Source organism: Lissotriton vulgaris, chromosome 7 (assembly GCF_964263255.1).
Source record: "Lissotriton vulgaris chromosome 7, aLisVul1.2, whole genome shotgun sequence".
NCBI classification, from domain to species: domain Eukaryota; kingdom Metazoa; phylum Chordata; class Amphibia; order Caudata; family Salamandridae; genus Lissotriton; species Lissotriton vulgaris.
This window is the reverse complement of record NC_141695.1, coordinates 1,317,018,911-1,317,033,994: the sequence shown is the minus strand read 5'-3', so window position 1 is coordinate 1,317,033,994 and position 15,084 is coordinate 1,317,018,911. Positions and strand designations below refer to the sequence as shown.

The 15,084-nt window shown below is 42.8% G+C and overlaps 1 protein-coding gene across 2 annotated transcripts in view; it reads right to left on the bottom strand.

Moving 5' to 3' along the window:
• Positions 1–15,084, bottom strand: part of LOC147703583 (uncharacterized) — a 1,699,045-nt gene that overhangs the window by 400,100 nt on the left and 1,283,861 nt on the right. The gene's annotated exons all lie outside the window — the stretch shown is intronic.

Here is a 15,084-nt window from a genome sequence, read left to right as displayed (position 1 = left end):
ACCGACTGGTTGCTGTCAGATCCATGGTTTTGCAAAATCGACTTGCCCTTGATATAGTTTTGGCAAAGGAGGGTGGAGTCTGTAAAATGTTGAAGGCGCAACATTGTTGCACCTACATACCTGACAAAAGTGTTGAAATTGAGAGATATGTCAAAAAATCACAAATTTAGAAGAAGTATTGAATCCACTGGAAGTTGACAGTGTATGGAAGAAACTAACAAATAGTATTTCTTCTATAGGTATTTGGTTTTCTAATGTAAGAAGAAGTATTATAGGTCAAGTACTGATGCCAATATTGGGAATAACACTATTAGTTTTAACAATAATGGTCTGGTGCAAATGCTGCAGAAAAAGAAAATGGTATGGAGTAAATGAAAAGGGATGGAAAAGAAAATATGATGACATTCAGCTTGAAGAAATAAAAGGAGACATTTACAAAAGAAGGAAAGGTCTTCAAAAGAGAAAGGGAAAGGGAAATTCCAAAGTAATAAAAGTTATAGAGATGGGAAATCGATAAAGTTGGCATCTGGTTTAGTAATTAGTGATGGCATAGAATGCCATCAAAGAGGGGATTGATGGAGCAAGGTTTTGTATATTAGAAACTTGCTCTGATTCAATCCTCTCGAATAACATATAATAATGTAACCAAAATATTTCGTGGAAACTAATAATTGCACTACACTACATTTATTTCATCTAGGGGAAGCTTTTAAATGTGCTTTACTAACAAGTAATCCGAGTGCCAAAAACGCGGGATTCTTCTGCACATGTGTTTACTGCATCCACGTAGTATGACGTCTTTTGCTTTGGAGGGAAATCTTGCAGCTGCGCAGTAGAATTAATGATGGCAGCTTTGAACCTCTCATGTTAATGCACATGGCTATGCTTAAACTAAACCTTGCATGTCTTACTAAGCTGCTAATGCAATAGTTAAAATAAATTAAGGGAATTATAGTAGGAATAAGTGGTATACAGTGCATTCATCTATTTTCTTATTCTAACATGTTTTTCTTTGAATTCATAATTAGTTTGTATTTGGGCCTGGAGGGTGACTGAACTCCATACTTGTCTGGTTGTGCGCAATGGTGTGGGACACTGTCAAACTTCGAGGTGTGACATTGAAACTCAGCCAAGTACAGTTGACTAGAGGACACCCCTGGGAACACCACCTCTTGACCCGGAGAGGGGAAGGAGAAAAAGTCATAATTTGCATACAATGTATAAATCCTAATGTGAAACGCAGGTGGGATTTAAAGCTTGGGAAAGTAATTAAGGGGAGGGAAAATAGAACAATAAACTGAAGAAAATGACATTAAATTAGTATGGTGTGATGACCTCTCCCCATCCCATTGTCCAATCACAAGTAGGGGATTCACGAATATTGAAACATTGGGGGATGGTACATATACTGAGAATAGTATAACTAAGGTAGGCTCAGTCACTTAGATTGTCAGTCTTGAGACCGACCCATCACTGCGGCAGAAGACGGTGGAGGCCACGGAGGTCAGAGACGCTGCTCAAGCACTCTGAAAGAAGAATCGAGAAAGGAGAGACGGAGAGAAAGAAGAGTTGGAGAGATCACTGAGGGAGAAGGATCTGGTCCATCCAGAAGGGGAAAAAATCAAGAAGAGTAGCACCAGAGAGGGGTGTAATGCTGGTGTTGCACTTAGAAGAAGTTACCTGTCCTGTCCTGAACCTGTCCTGAGCTGTTGAATCCTGACTACTCGGGAGTCCCTTTTCCAGCTCCTTGGCCAGGGAATTGGTCCTCACACCATTCTAGGTAAATGTAAATCTGTGTGGTATGTCCTTGTACCGTTTTCCTTTTCCACTCTTCCCAGGTACCAACGTCATGAGATTTTACTAAGTCTTTATGTATTTACTTAGATCATTATTTCTCCTTGAAAAATTGGTGTTTTGACATGTATTGGTATTTGACTCACAAAATTGTTGCATAGGTAACATTTTTTTAAACTCCTCCGAGTCTGTGGTCATTCAAAGAAAGAAAGGTAAATGTAATTTATACCTATTATGCTAACAACCTCATCTATCCACCAGAAGAAATTGAGAACTAAGGTGATAAGGTATTGATAAGAAATGGTGTACAGGTATAATTCACTATAAGGTAAATATAAGTCCTGATCACCAGCGGTGATTATCAGCTTATTGTATGATTGTTTATGGGCCCAGGTGAGTATGGTGCTTTAGAATAACCCAAGCTGGTAATCTCGCTGCATCACCATCACCTTTTGTATACTCCACCCAATTTTCCCACCATACAGGTGTGATATCCTTTCTCCATCATCATAAATGAAGCAGGTGTTTTAGGTGCCGGAATAGGAATTCCCTCTCTAGTCATTATAGGTTTGTCTTTCTTAAAGACATTTTTAATTTTCTTCATTAACATCATTTTCTTTCGTCCTCCAAACATTTAAGATGGACGTTATAGGAAAGAGTCTTCCGTATACCTTCGAACTCTATTACCTACGTCACCTCCTATTTCAGCACGGCTTACACCCGCAGTCAAATCGGGACTCAGCATACAATTCTTCTTTCAGCCAACCCTAGGGTGGCATTTATCTATCAACCAATCAGATTCAGGCTCGCACTCATGGTCTGACCAATGCCGGACCGGCCTTTTCCGACATCAGTATTGCTCCTTAATACTGCCCCTCCCTTTACAATCTGCTTCTTTCTCACGCCTGCTGTTCCAACCAATCCCAGCACAGCTCTTTGTGACGTCAGTTCAACTCCTGCGACTGACAACGCCTTTACAAGGTAATACAAAAACGTATTTCTTCAACTCTTCTTAAAATAAACTTTGTTAGTAACAACATAGCAACATAAAAACATTCGCTACTCTGTCTGTTCCACTAAGCAATGGATAGATTTCGACTTATTCTTGAGTTTCAGAATTAATCCTCTTCCGCTGTGAGTAAAACCCCTAGTTACTCTTCATTCAAGCTTAGGAGAACCTGCTACTACTTCAGTGTCACCCGTATTAGGAAATGAGACCAAAGTTTCACAGCGAACCCCTTTTGCTATCATTCTCACTCCTTTTATACCATATAATCCCTAATACAACACTGCCAGCCCTACGTAGGTTCTCTGTGTTATGACAGCAGACAAGTAACCTCCTGCAGTATGGCTTCTATCACCACCCGCTATTCCATTCCTGGGATGCCCAGGCAACATCTCTACCTGCGCTTTCAGACAACATAAAACAAGACACTAACTCTTTTGGTAAACATATAACAATATTTAATAATCAATATTCATCACCAAACTCTTTTGTTCAACATATATCAATAATTAATAATTAATATTCATCACCAAACTAGTCAATAATAACCATAACTCTGCTACCAGAAAACTGATCCAGTGGTTCAACAGCAACAGATACTCTACTACCATATACTCACCTGGGCCCATAAACTCACAGTGCATAAAACCGCTGGGGTCAAGTTTGTAATTTCCACAATGTTTAAGATTAGGTATTTATTACTCCTAACTAACCTTTCACTGATCAAGAAGTTCTTTCCTCTGGTCAATGGACCATTAGTTGAACTAGTTGATGGTGAGAATAACATAAAACTAACTGTTCTTTTATTCAAAGTAAATAACCACAGACTCAGGAAAGTTTTAATTCTTTATCTAAATAAATGTATGTGAACCATCTCAAAAATGCAGTGCAGTCACCAACATTCATAGGAGAGAAAAACTCAATTAATTAACTCCAAAACATTTACCTCGGACTCATACAATAATCAATGCTCAGAAAGGGAGAGGACAGAGAGAAAAGAACATCAGCAAATAACGAGGAATTATATTTACCAAGGATGGTGTGAAAGACTAACCCCCTGGCCAAAGGGCTGGTAAGGGTCCCCTGGTATAGATCAGGAGACAAAGACTTCAGGTCAGGATTCAGGAGAGGGTAGTTGACCTCTCTAGAATGCCAACGATTTCACCGCACCCCTCTCTGACACTCACTTCCTCCTCGAGATTCTTCGGCAATCTTCTGATCTAACCCAATTAATTAGGATAGAAAGTTCTGCTTCTGATTCTGCATTCAGCTCTTCATCAGCAACTCAGCATCTCAAAGCATCTCTCCAGCACTGCACTTAGCATCTCCCCCAGCAATTCTCTCTAACTAACTAAAGCTATCTTAATTATACCTGCGTTTCTCCATGTTCCACTCACTAAAGTTTCAATAATGTACAAAAACCAAATATGATTGGTTAAGCAAGGAGGAAGCTCTATCACACTATGCTTACATGTCATTAAAATCAGTTCAACTATTGTTCGCAAACCCATCCCCTTAATTTTTTATTGATAAATGTAATTCTCATACGCTTTCACATTTCACTTTGAAACAATATAATAACATTTTGAATACGAGTCTTCATAATTGAACTCTTCACCATCCGTTCCCAGGGTGTAACACTCGACCTTGGCTCCCATTTAATCTCTCAGTCATCGTTCCGGGTTAACTTTCAGTGGACATGCGCAGATTTCACGTAACTCAGCCTAATTCAGTTATCCGAGAGAGGCCCAAATACGCACAAGTAATAAAGTCAGAAAGACAAATATTCATTTCACAAATAAAGTGGTCCCACTGTACACCACCCACCTCTACCCTATTCTCCTTTACTTATTAATACTTTTCCCGCATCAGCATTATTAAAATAGCTTGTTTTCGTTTCAAGTAAGCAGATGCCATGCATGCAAGTCTTCAAGACTCCCTTTTAGTATCTTCTGCTCATGCCCCAGAATTTCCCTCCAAGCGTTAGTTTGTCATGCTGCGTAGATGCAGTTGATGCATGCACACAAAAGTTCCCCGGTTAAAGCAGTATTTGTCCGTCTCCATTGTTATCCACATCAGTACACACATACGCAGGCTTCACTAACCAGCGTGTTCATGTGGTGCGTATTAATTATTCTCAACACTCATTCATAACTTTGTAGGTAAATTAAAAGAGTGGATTGCATCCGAGCAAGTCTCTTTTCAACGAAACGTTGCTTCATCAATATAATAAAAGTGCAATGCTTAATATAAACTAATTGTTTCCTGTGCTTAGCACCAGCACTAAATACTTAACACTAGTGCTAGTGCTCCATGGTAGGACACATTTATTTTTGGTGGGCATAGGAAGATAAAGTGGATAAAAAAAAAAAATCTTCACAGCTGCTGACCACAGGTTTCCGTCCGTGTGATTCGAGAGTCCTGTGCATACGCTTCCGGAACCCGCCGCAGTTGGGCTCCACTACAATCCAGAAAAGACCCATTTTTTTTAAAGTGGAAGGTGCATCAGGAATGCAGTCTAAGCCTTATAAGTGAGTCCATCAAGTTTCTTTCAATTATATTGTAGTAAAAAAATGGGCATCAGCCAACGAGTTTCGTTCCTGTGAAGGAACTTTATCAGGACTATGTATAGCAAGTGGAATTATCCAACACTTTTCTAGTGTGGCAACGAGTCGATTGGTAATAGTACGAGAAGAAGCCCCACAATAAGGGGTCGATAATATCAGATCCAGCCTTTTGATCTGGAAATTCTCTTTCTGGATAGCCGGCAAGTACAACCGGTAGAAGTGTGATGCAGATCAGTAACTTGAGAAAAACAGCAGGATGCCCAAGTTGCGAAACCAACTGTAGGTTACAACTAAAAAGTACTGAAAAAAATGCAAGAAACACAACACACAGGTACAAGTATTTGAAAGTTCACAATTGATTTTATGGATTCCACACAGGCCTTGGAGTACCTGAGATGAAATTTGTCTTATAAAGGCATGCGGTATGTTTATAAACAGCGAGAGGACGCGTAATGGATGTCGGTCCTTTTCCTATGTGGCTCCTCATCTCTGGAATACACTTCCCCCCTATCTTCTGTCAATTACCAACCACCAGCTATTTCGAAAAAACTTAAAAACTTGGCTTTTTCCGAAATAACTGTTACCTAGCAGCCCCAGCCCACGTCAAGGCTGTGGTTCTTTACTGCAAAGCGCCCTAAGACCGAAAGGTGATTTGTGCGCTCTATAAAAGCATCTGACTTATGACTTATGACTTATATGTGGTTTGTGCGCAGGTGAACGTGGAGTTGGGGAGAGATAATCAATAGTTAACTGAAAAATAAAACAGGAACTGCATGCTATATAAAACAGGGACTCCGGGATTGAATCCAGGTTACCGGGCTTCATAATATGTAGTGGTATTTTACATACAGGGTGAGTGCACTGATAAAAATATAAGCCAGTGGTTTCTAGCGCCAGTCCTGAGCACAAGTATTTTTAGTGCGTCAAAGGATATTAAATCATGTGTCCAAAATTACAAGTTTTTTTTAGCAAAATCTGAGTCTGAAACGTGGGTTTCCAGCTGGTATCTTAGCATTTTTTTTTTCAAACCACATCCTCTTCTTATTTGCACAGTTTCTATGCTGCTTGTTAAGAGAAGAAAATAAATGTGCAACTTAAAGTTGCCGTCTGAAAAGATTCACAGCACTTCATTTTTTAAAATTAAACATGGATAGGGCGTATGTAACCACAACCTTATTCAGTTTGCGTTTTACCCAAGGGCATAAAAATATATTGATCCGAGAAAAAGCAATATAACTGTGTAATCAAAACAAAACGTATATATGTAGCTTAAACTTGGTGCAGAAGGATGTGCGTTATGTAGGAAGTTGCCTTTCTGTTTAAAAAACACGGTGGTGATTGTCTTAGTGTGGTAAGCGGGTGGACATGTATTTTGGAGACATATTTAATAAGTAAATCACAGACACACTGCTAAAAATATAAGCCAGTGGTTTCTTGTGCTGGCCACTAGCACCTAAAAATTAACACAAGAGCTTCAGCTCCAGTCCCGATACATTTTTTTGTGCGTTTAAGGAAATTAAATCAAGTGTCCAAAATTACACTTTTTCAAGCAACGAAAAAAACAGCGCTTTATGCTAAGTTAATAGTAAAATACTAACAATTCCGTGTTTTTAACACTCAATACACAAAAAAACAGAGAGCAGCAAATTCAGCCTTCTACTACATAATGTTACCTTTCCCTTTAAAAATCTTTCTGAAACAAAGTAAGTACTTTTAAATAAACAACCAATTATTACAGGCCAAATCAAATGCTAATCACTGCTAAAATCAAAAAGTAAACAGCACTCATATTTATTTAAAGCAACGAAAAGCACACCCCCAAAAAACGCTACTTATCATCGAAAAGTATACAGCATTCATTTTTAAATAAAGCAACGAAAAACACATCCCAAAAACACGCAACTTATTACACAAACACTTCATCCTACCAATAGAAACAATATATCGCAATACAAATGCAAACAATAAAGCTCACCATTCACAACAAAAAAAATCCATCCATGAGCAAATTAAGCAAGCAATCAAAAACGAAAGAGTTCCAAGACAAATAGTTCATTCCACTTCTGGCATGCTTACAGTAGTTAGGCGGTGCTGCATAGGCGCTTGCAAACAAATAAAGGAGGAACGAAAACACAGATTAACCTGTGAAAACCTAGAGCTTGGAACTGACAAGCGACCAAACCAATAAAAGCCAATAATACATATACAAATTACTGGATGTCTTGGAGAGACAGTACATACATTGCCTAGGCTCGACCTAAAAATAGCACAAATAAGTTGGGAGAAAAAAAGTACAAATCTGTTTCCATCTAACTGCTGTGCTGTCCCCTCTGCAGCACCAATGGGGTCAGTGCAAAATTATTTACTGTTACAACTACATATGGTTGTTTTATCTCCCTTGCAGATCAATTGTGATTATTGTTGTGGAATTAGACATCGAGATGTAATGGCCTGGAGAATAAAGCAAGCACTAACAAGGCCACTTAGTGTAGCTTTTTATCAATTAAATTGATGGTTATTCATTGAGGGATGTTTGGTGTGTGTGAATGCCTGAATCATTAAATGTAGGGGTTGACTGTGTAGATAGGTATAAATGTGATGACTAGTTATATGGATTGGGTGAATGACAGAGGGAAACTTGATGTGGATGGGGTAATATTAGTGAGTAGGTGAATGATGAGATAAAGTGAAATAATTGTTCATTTTGGGTAGGTATGTAGGGGAATGGACTTAAGTGAGTAGCTGAGTGATTAACTGGGTGGATGGCTGTGAGAATGATAAGATGGGTAGACAAAACCTTGTAAAACATGACAAATTGACTGAAATGCAACCTGCTGCATTCAAAAACATATTTCAATGACTGAAAATGTAACCGTGAGTGGGTATGGCAATGTGAATTAGGTGAATGAGTGGGAGGGTAGTTAGATGATAATGTGTGAGTGAGTGGGTGAACAGCAGAATGGGTGTGTGTGTGGGGATATATAGTTCAATGAGGGAAAGAGAGTGTATGGGTAGATGGATAAATGTAACTCCGAAGCAGTGCCTGCTTTGACACACTGGAAACGGCGCAGGGTATCTTGACTTTTGATGCATCACCGAAGCATCAGCTGTGAGCATCGATTTCTTCATTTACACAGCATTACAATAAGGAATAAAGGTATCATGCCTGCAAACAACACCTCACCTCCCCTAAGCCACGCATCATCCCCAGGACTGCGTAACAACTCTGCTCGTCTTAAGGAATTCATGCATCAGTTTATACAGTGAAGCATCACCTCCTCTGTGTAACCAACTTGCCCCGAGCATCACAGTGCCAACGACCTGCATAGCAGTAAGAAACAGACGCATCACCTGCTTTTTCGACACCTCACTTCCCCTGCACAATGCATAGACCTTGATTTTTATCACACTGAAGGCTTGTTCTGGGCAAGCGCAAACTATTGATTTTTAAGAACTACACCTTATTTGAACATTCATATCTTGACTTGTGTATGTTGGAGTTTTGTCGTTTTGGTTTATTTTAATGAGAAAAATATTGGCTATTTATCTAAATTGGTGTGGTGTCCTTTGTGGTGTTTTTACAGTTTTATTATATGTGCATACCAATACTTTACACATTTCCCCTGAGGATAAGCTTGGCTGCTCTGTGCCAAGCTACAAAGGGGTTGAAGAGGGGTTATTCTTAGTATGTAACTTACTTACCTTGACTGAAGTGAGGGTCCCTACTTGGACAGGGTGTATACTAAGCATGGGCGAATTTTGCGAATCTGGCGTTCGCGAATTTGTGGATTTGCGAACTCGCAATCCGCAAAATCCGCGAATTCTCGCGAATTTGCGGATTTTTTTTTTGTGTTCGCAAGGATTTCTGCCAGTTCGCGAGGGTTTTGTACCAGTTCGCAATTGCGAACTTACATGTCGGCTCGCAACGGTCGCGATTATGTTGTTTTTACATCTGGTTCATCATCACAGGTTCCCAGCACCCTCTGTTTCACCACTGCCACCCTCTGTTTCACCCATGCCACCCTCTGGTACATCAATGCCACCCTCTGGTTCATCATCACTGTAGATTATGGGGGGAAAAAGCAAGCACACCTGCCCTGCTTCAACTGACATGAATTAATTTGGGGTTGATTTATTAATGTGTCACTGTTTTAAAATTCCAGTCTGGCACCTGCTTCATTATCTGTAATTTGCTTTCTGTTGCAGTGCAATTTTTTTTTCCAGGACCTTTGTGGCCTACTTGTAGCTATTCTATGAGCCTGCTGTGAGGGTCAGAGCAGGGTCATACAATTGTTGCAACTAGCAACTGAACTCTGGAGGGGCCCCAGTCAGGAAGCACTACAGGGAATAGTTACTAATGATGAGTTTGAACTTTTGCACCTGCTGAATGCTTTCACTTTTGCAAAACTCGTTTTTCTGCAGAACAGCATTACAGCAACTGTAATGCCCCAAACAAGCTTACTTGTGAAAGTTGATTTCTAATCCAAAAGAGATCCAAAGAAAGTCAAAAGGCCTCAAATCCAAAAAAGTGCAGGCAAATGTCAACCTGAGGAGTGATTCTGATAAAAATCATCATTTTCAGAAGGTCTATGCTGCTTGCTAGTGGATTTCTTGTGCAGAATTGCAAATTTTGTAATTTCGGGAGTGCGAGATTGTTGCTGCCCGCCGCACCTACATGTTCGCAATTGCGAACTTACGCCGCACGCCGCAAAATTGTATCACCAAGAAAAAAAAATCTGCTGCGTGCGAATTTGCGGATTTTCTGTAAATTCGCGAGCGTTCGCGGATCGCAAATTTACCAAAAATCCGCAAAATCCGCGAGCGGAACGGATTTTCCGCCCATGCTTAGTGTATACCACTGCCAGCTAGAGACCCCATTTCTAACAGGCACATCGTAAACAAGGAAAATAAAGTTAACATTTCTAAAATGGTTAAAGAACAAGTTACTTACCTTTAGAAACCCCTTACCTGGTAGAGGATATGGGGCATATTATCAAGGGAAACATCGCCTCTTTTTCGGCACATAGCACCAAAAAAGCGGCGATTTTTTTATCACCCTATTCACAAGGACACGCTAACAAGCGTTAGGGGTGTTTCTGTGCCACTTTGCATGTCAGCGATCAATATCACTAATGAGCGGTCTTTCACTGCTGGCTAGACACTTGCTAAGGGCACAAGCGGATTGAACACTGCCTGCTTAAAAACTTTGCACTTTAAATCGAATATTGTACTGTCGCTGTTGTTCCTGATTCTTTTAAAAACGATGTTAGGTTTTTAAAGAAACTTTTATCTTTTATCGATTTTCTGCTGCTAGTTCTTGCCTATTTTGCACATTTACCTGTTTGGCTTAAGAGTCTTCCCCGGTCCGCCGTGGCTTTTGCCGATTGTTGTGGAGGGAAGACCTCTAATAATTCCACTTCCGGGCGACTTCTTCCGCCCAGGTTAGCTCGCTAGTGGCCAGGCGTGCCTATTTAGAGGCGTGCTGGACAGGACGTGCGGAGGTCTTTTACTGCTGGCTAGACACTTGCTAAGGGCACAAGCTGATCGAACACTGCCTGCCTAAACTTTGCACTTTAAATCGAATATTGTACTGTCTCTGTTGTTCCTGATTCTTTTAAAAACGATGTTAGGTTTTTAAAGAAACATTTATCTTTTATCGATTTTCTGCTGCTAGTTCTTGCCTATTTTGCACATTTACCTGTTTGGCTTAGGAGGCTTCCCCGGTCCGCCGTGGCTTTTGCCGATTGTTGCAGAGGGAAGACCTCTATTAATTCCACTTCCAGGCGACTTCTTCCGCCCGGGTTAGCGCGCTAGTGGCCAGGCGTGCCTATTTAGAGCCACGCTGGACCGGAAGCGCAGCGGACGCGTGCAGCACCAAAGGCGCGCCTAAGGCAAGCCGTCTGCACCCGTCCACGCGCCGGACGGGCCCAGGGCCAGCCACGCTGCTAGTTCTGACACAGGGGTTGAGGGACGGCGTACTTACAACCGAGCAGATCTACTATCCCTGGATCGGGGCACCCGGGTAGGTCATGAATGCTGCAACACCTTCTTTGATCCTGCCTGGAGATGCCCTAGATGTAACTTCCACTTTGCCACCAATTTCGTTAGTGGGGGCACTACAGTTGAGAAGGAACCTGCCATTTTGGCAGCCCTCATCAATGCTCGCTCAATGGTTAAACATGCGGCTAACATTTATGAGCTGATTGTGGATTATAAACTTGATGTTTTGTTCATCACTGAAACATGGCTTAGGGAGTCGTGCGAGCCGGTGGTGGAGCTCGCTGTCCCCCGGGGGTATCACTTAGCACGTGCAGATCGCACGACTGGGAGAGGGGGGGTACTGCTGTGGTCTTTAGGGAAACATGGACCTTTGCCTGCGAAGCCTCTGTGGATGTGCTGGAGGGCGAGGCTCTTGATTTCTCCTTCACTCTATCGCCACACTTCACGCTTGGGGGCACGCTTGTTTATGGCCCCCCTGGCCAACTCGGGGCCTTCCTAAAGACCCTGGGGGAGACCATTGCCGTGCGAGCTTTGCGCTTTCCCAAATTCCTCCTTTTGGGGGATTTTAACATCCACTTAGGTACCCCGGAGGCCCCAGACTCCACTGCCTCTGTTGAACCTTCTGGTCTTGATTCAGATGACGCAGTGGGTCTCCAAGCCCACCCACTCAAGGGGTCACCTAATTGATCTGGTGTGTTCCAACTTCGAACTGCATGTCAAAGAACCCTTGCCTGTGACTTGGTCGGACCATGCCCTGATCAGATTCTCCTGGGATTTAGGGAAATTCTCTTGCAGTCCATCTCTGCCACCGAACCTTTCTACCCGCAAGATTAACATCCCCAGGCTAATTGAGACCCTGAACCACTCGCAAGTAGTTCCTGCTGCCGATCTTGAGGGCTCGGTTGACCAATTTAACATTTGGGTAAGCCGGGGTGTTTAATCTTCATGCAAACTTTTGCCTAGTAAGGTTCATCGGCTGTCCCCCTCCCAACCCTGGTATTCCCCGTTTTTAAAGGAGTTAAAACTGGGCTGCAAGAAATGGGAACGCCAATGGAGGGTGGCGTACTGCTTAACAGCTAAAAGCGAGCTGCGTTCGGCCCAGAGAATTTATTACGCAGCTGTCAAAAAAGCAAAAAGCCAGTACTATGCTGAGAGAATAATGAAAGCGAATAATAACTGCAAAGAGATTTTTACTATTGTAAAAAGCTTTATGTCTCCCGGTGCAGAACATAAGGCCATCCCTGCCTCCTCTGGATGGTGTAAGGAGCTTTCAACATTTTTTATTAAAAAAATTCAACTGATTCAAGAAAGCCTTGCCTCAGCAGGAATTCCGCATAGCCCTCCCCCAGCATCCCCACTCTGCTCCCCCCCAAACTCAATATTTTCTCAGTTTGCCCGGGTGGAGAATTCTGACATCTTTACTATTCTTAAATCACTTAAGTTAGGCTCTCCTTCAGACCCGTGCCCGGCCAGAGTTCTGGTCGGGGTGGCCGACACTGTGTGCACTGAAGTTACATCCATAGTCAAATGGTCGCTTCAGTCGGCATCGGTACCAAGACAATGGAAGCAAGCTAAGCTTCTCCCGCTTTTAAAAAAACCAACAGCGAATCCTATGGTACCAGCCAACTACCATACCATTTCCTTACTACCAGATTTGGCCAAGGTTTGCGAAAAGGTGGTCTTTCGCCAACTGGACGCTTTTGTGGAGTCCTCGGGGGCTCTGCATCCGGCCCAGTCAGCCTTTAGATCTTCCTATAGCACGGAGACGGCACTGGTGGAGATGACGGAGGCAATTAAGGAATGTCTGGATGGGGGCGGTAGAGCGGCTCTGATTTTATTGGACCTCTCTGCCGCCTTCGATATGGTTCCCCATCAGCTTCTTCTCTCCCGCCTCTCTGCCATTGGCCTATTGGGCGCAGTGTGGGCCTGGCTGGAATCTTTCTTGGCTAATCGTACTCGGCAGGTTTGGCTGCCTCCTTTTACATCCTCGGCCAGGGAGGTTTTGACTGGAGTCCCTCAGGGTTCGACTCTGAGCCCTTTGCTCTTTAATATCTATTTGACTCCATTGATCTCCCTGGCGGAAGAGCTGGGTGCCAAAATCATGGCTTATGCTGACGACACCCAGCTTCTATTTACCTGGAATGGCCCTGTCTTGGGTACGGGGACTGCCCAGAGGTGCCTGGCCGCTGTGTTTACCTGGCTCGCACAGGCCAAACTCAAGTGCAACGAGGGGAAATCCGAAATACTGCTCTATGGGCAATTTCCCCCACTCTTCACGGATGCCTTGTGCCCCCCTGATTTCCCCTGCCCACTCTCGGAGGGTAGCCCGGCCAAGAATCTGGGATTCTGGTTTGGGGAGGATCTCAGGTTCTCGGAACATATCAAGAGACTCACGGGTGCCTGCTTTGGTATGCTAAAATCACTGAGCAGATTTTTCCCTTTGCTTCCCCAACCGGCCAAGGAAATGGTGGCTTGGGCACTTATCCTCACCTGCTTGGATTACACGAATGCGCTTTTTCTTGGCATCCCTGGATATCTGGCGAACAAACTGCAATTAATCCAGAATGCGGTAGCTAGACTCTTATTTAACATTTCGAAGAGATCTAGTATCAAATCGCATTTGTGCGACCTTCACTGGCTGACGTGGTCCAGCGGTTTCAATTCAAGGCCCTTACTTTAGCTCACAGAGCTTTGCACGACGTAGAACCCCCCTACATTAAGAAACGGGTATGTTTTTATACCCCACGCCGTTCCTTACGATCTGCTGCTCATTGTCTGATGGCCACCCCCCGTTTTCGGCGCTTCGAATGGGGGGTCAGTCCCTTTCTGTCAAAGTAGCAATTCTGTGGAGCAGTCTTCCTGTCTCGCTGCGCCACATACAGGACCTCCGCTGTTTTAAGAAACTTCTTAAAACTCACCTTATCAAACAGGCTTTTTAGTCCTCTCCATCTGCATGTCTGTAGCCCATTCCGCGCCAGGATACTCTCGAGTAATTGTGCGCGCTACAAATCCCCATATAACAATGACATGGAAAGTAGGCATTCCTGAACAGAACAACATGAGAATTCTCGCTAACACGGCTTCGCAGAAGATTTTTCTTGAACAGTACCTCTTGTGCACCAGGAGGTGGCATTAATCAGCTCTGTGTGTATTGACGGCAGCTGCACCTGGAGTGATGCCCGCTCAACCTATATAGGCTCCACCTAGGCGCGCTAACATCAGTTACTTTTCACAACTTTCCACACCAGAAGTGTGGTGCTATGAAGAACACTGACACTAGTGTGGATAAACAAGGGCCCTGAAAGCGATCTACCTGATAAGGCATTGCCTAAGGTAAGTAACTTGACCATCTGATAGACTTCTACACGCAGATTACTTAAATTTGAATGGATAACCAAGCAATGCCACCCATGGTGGTGGGTCTGTGGATACATTTCTCACAAGGAAGTCTGGCAGGATATAATAGGCGAAGTACCAATCCCTACAGACCTGACAGTGCTTGATAAATATGTGCAGAGATCCCCACATTGTAGCCTGGAAGATGTCCCGGAATAGAAATCTGAGTGCAGCTTTAACTCTGGTGTATTGACAGTGCATAGCAAATTTTAACGCAAAGTATGAGGCATCTAGAGATTGTTCACTTCTGCACCATTCGACCTTTCTTTGCATCAACATACCACAAAGTGAGTTGGTCATCCACTCAGAACTCTTTTTTGT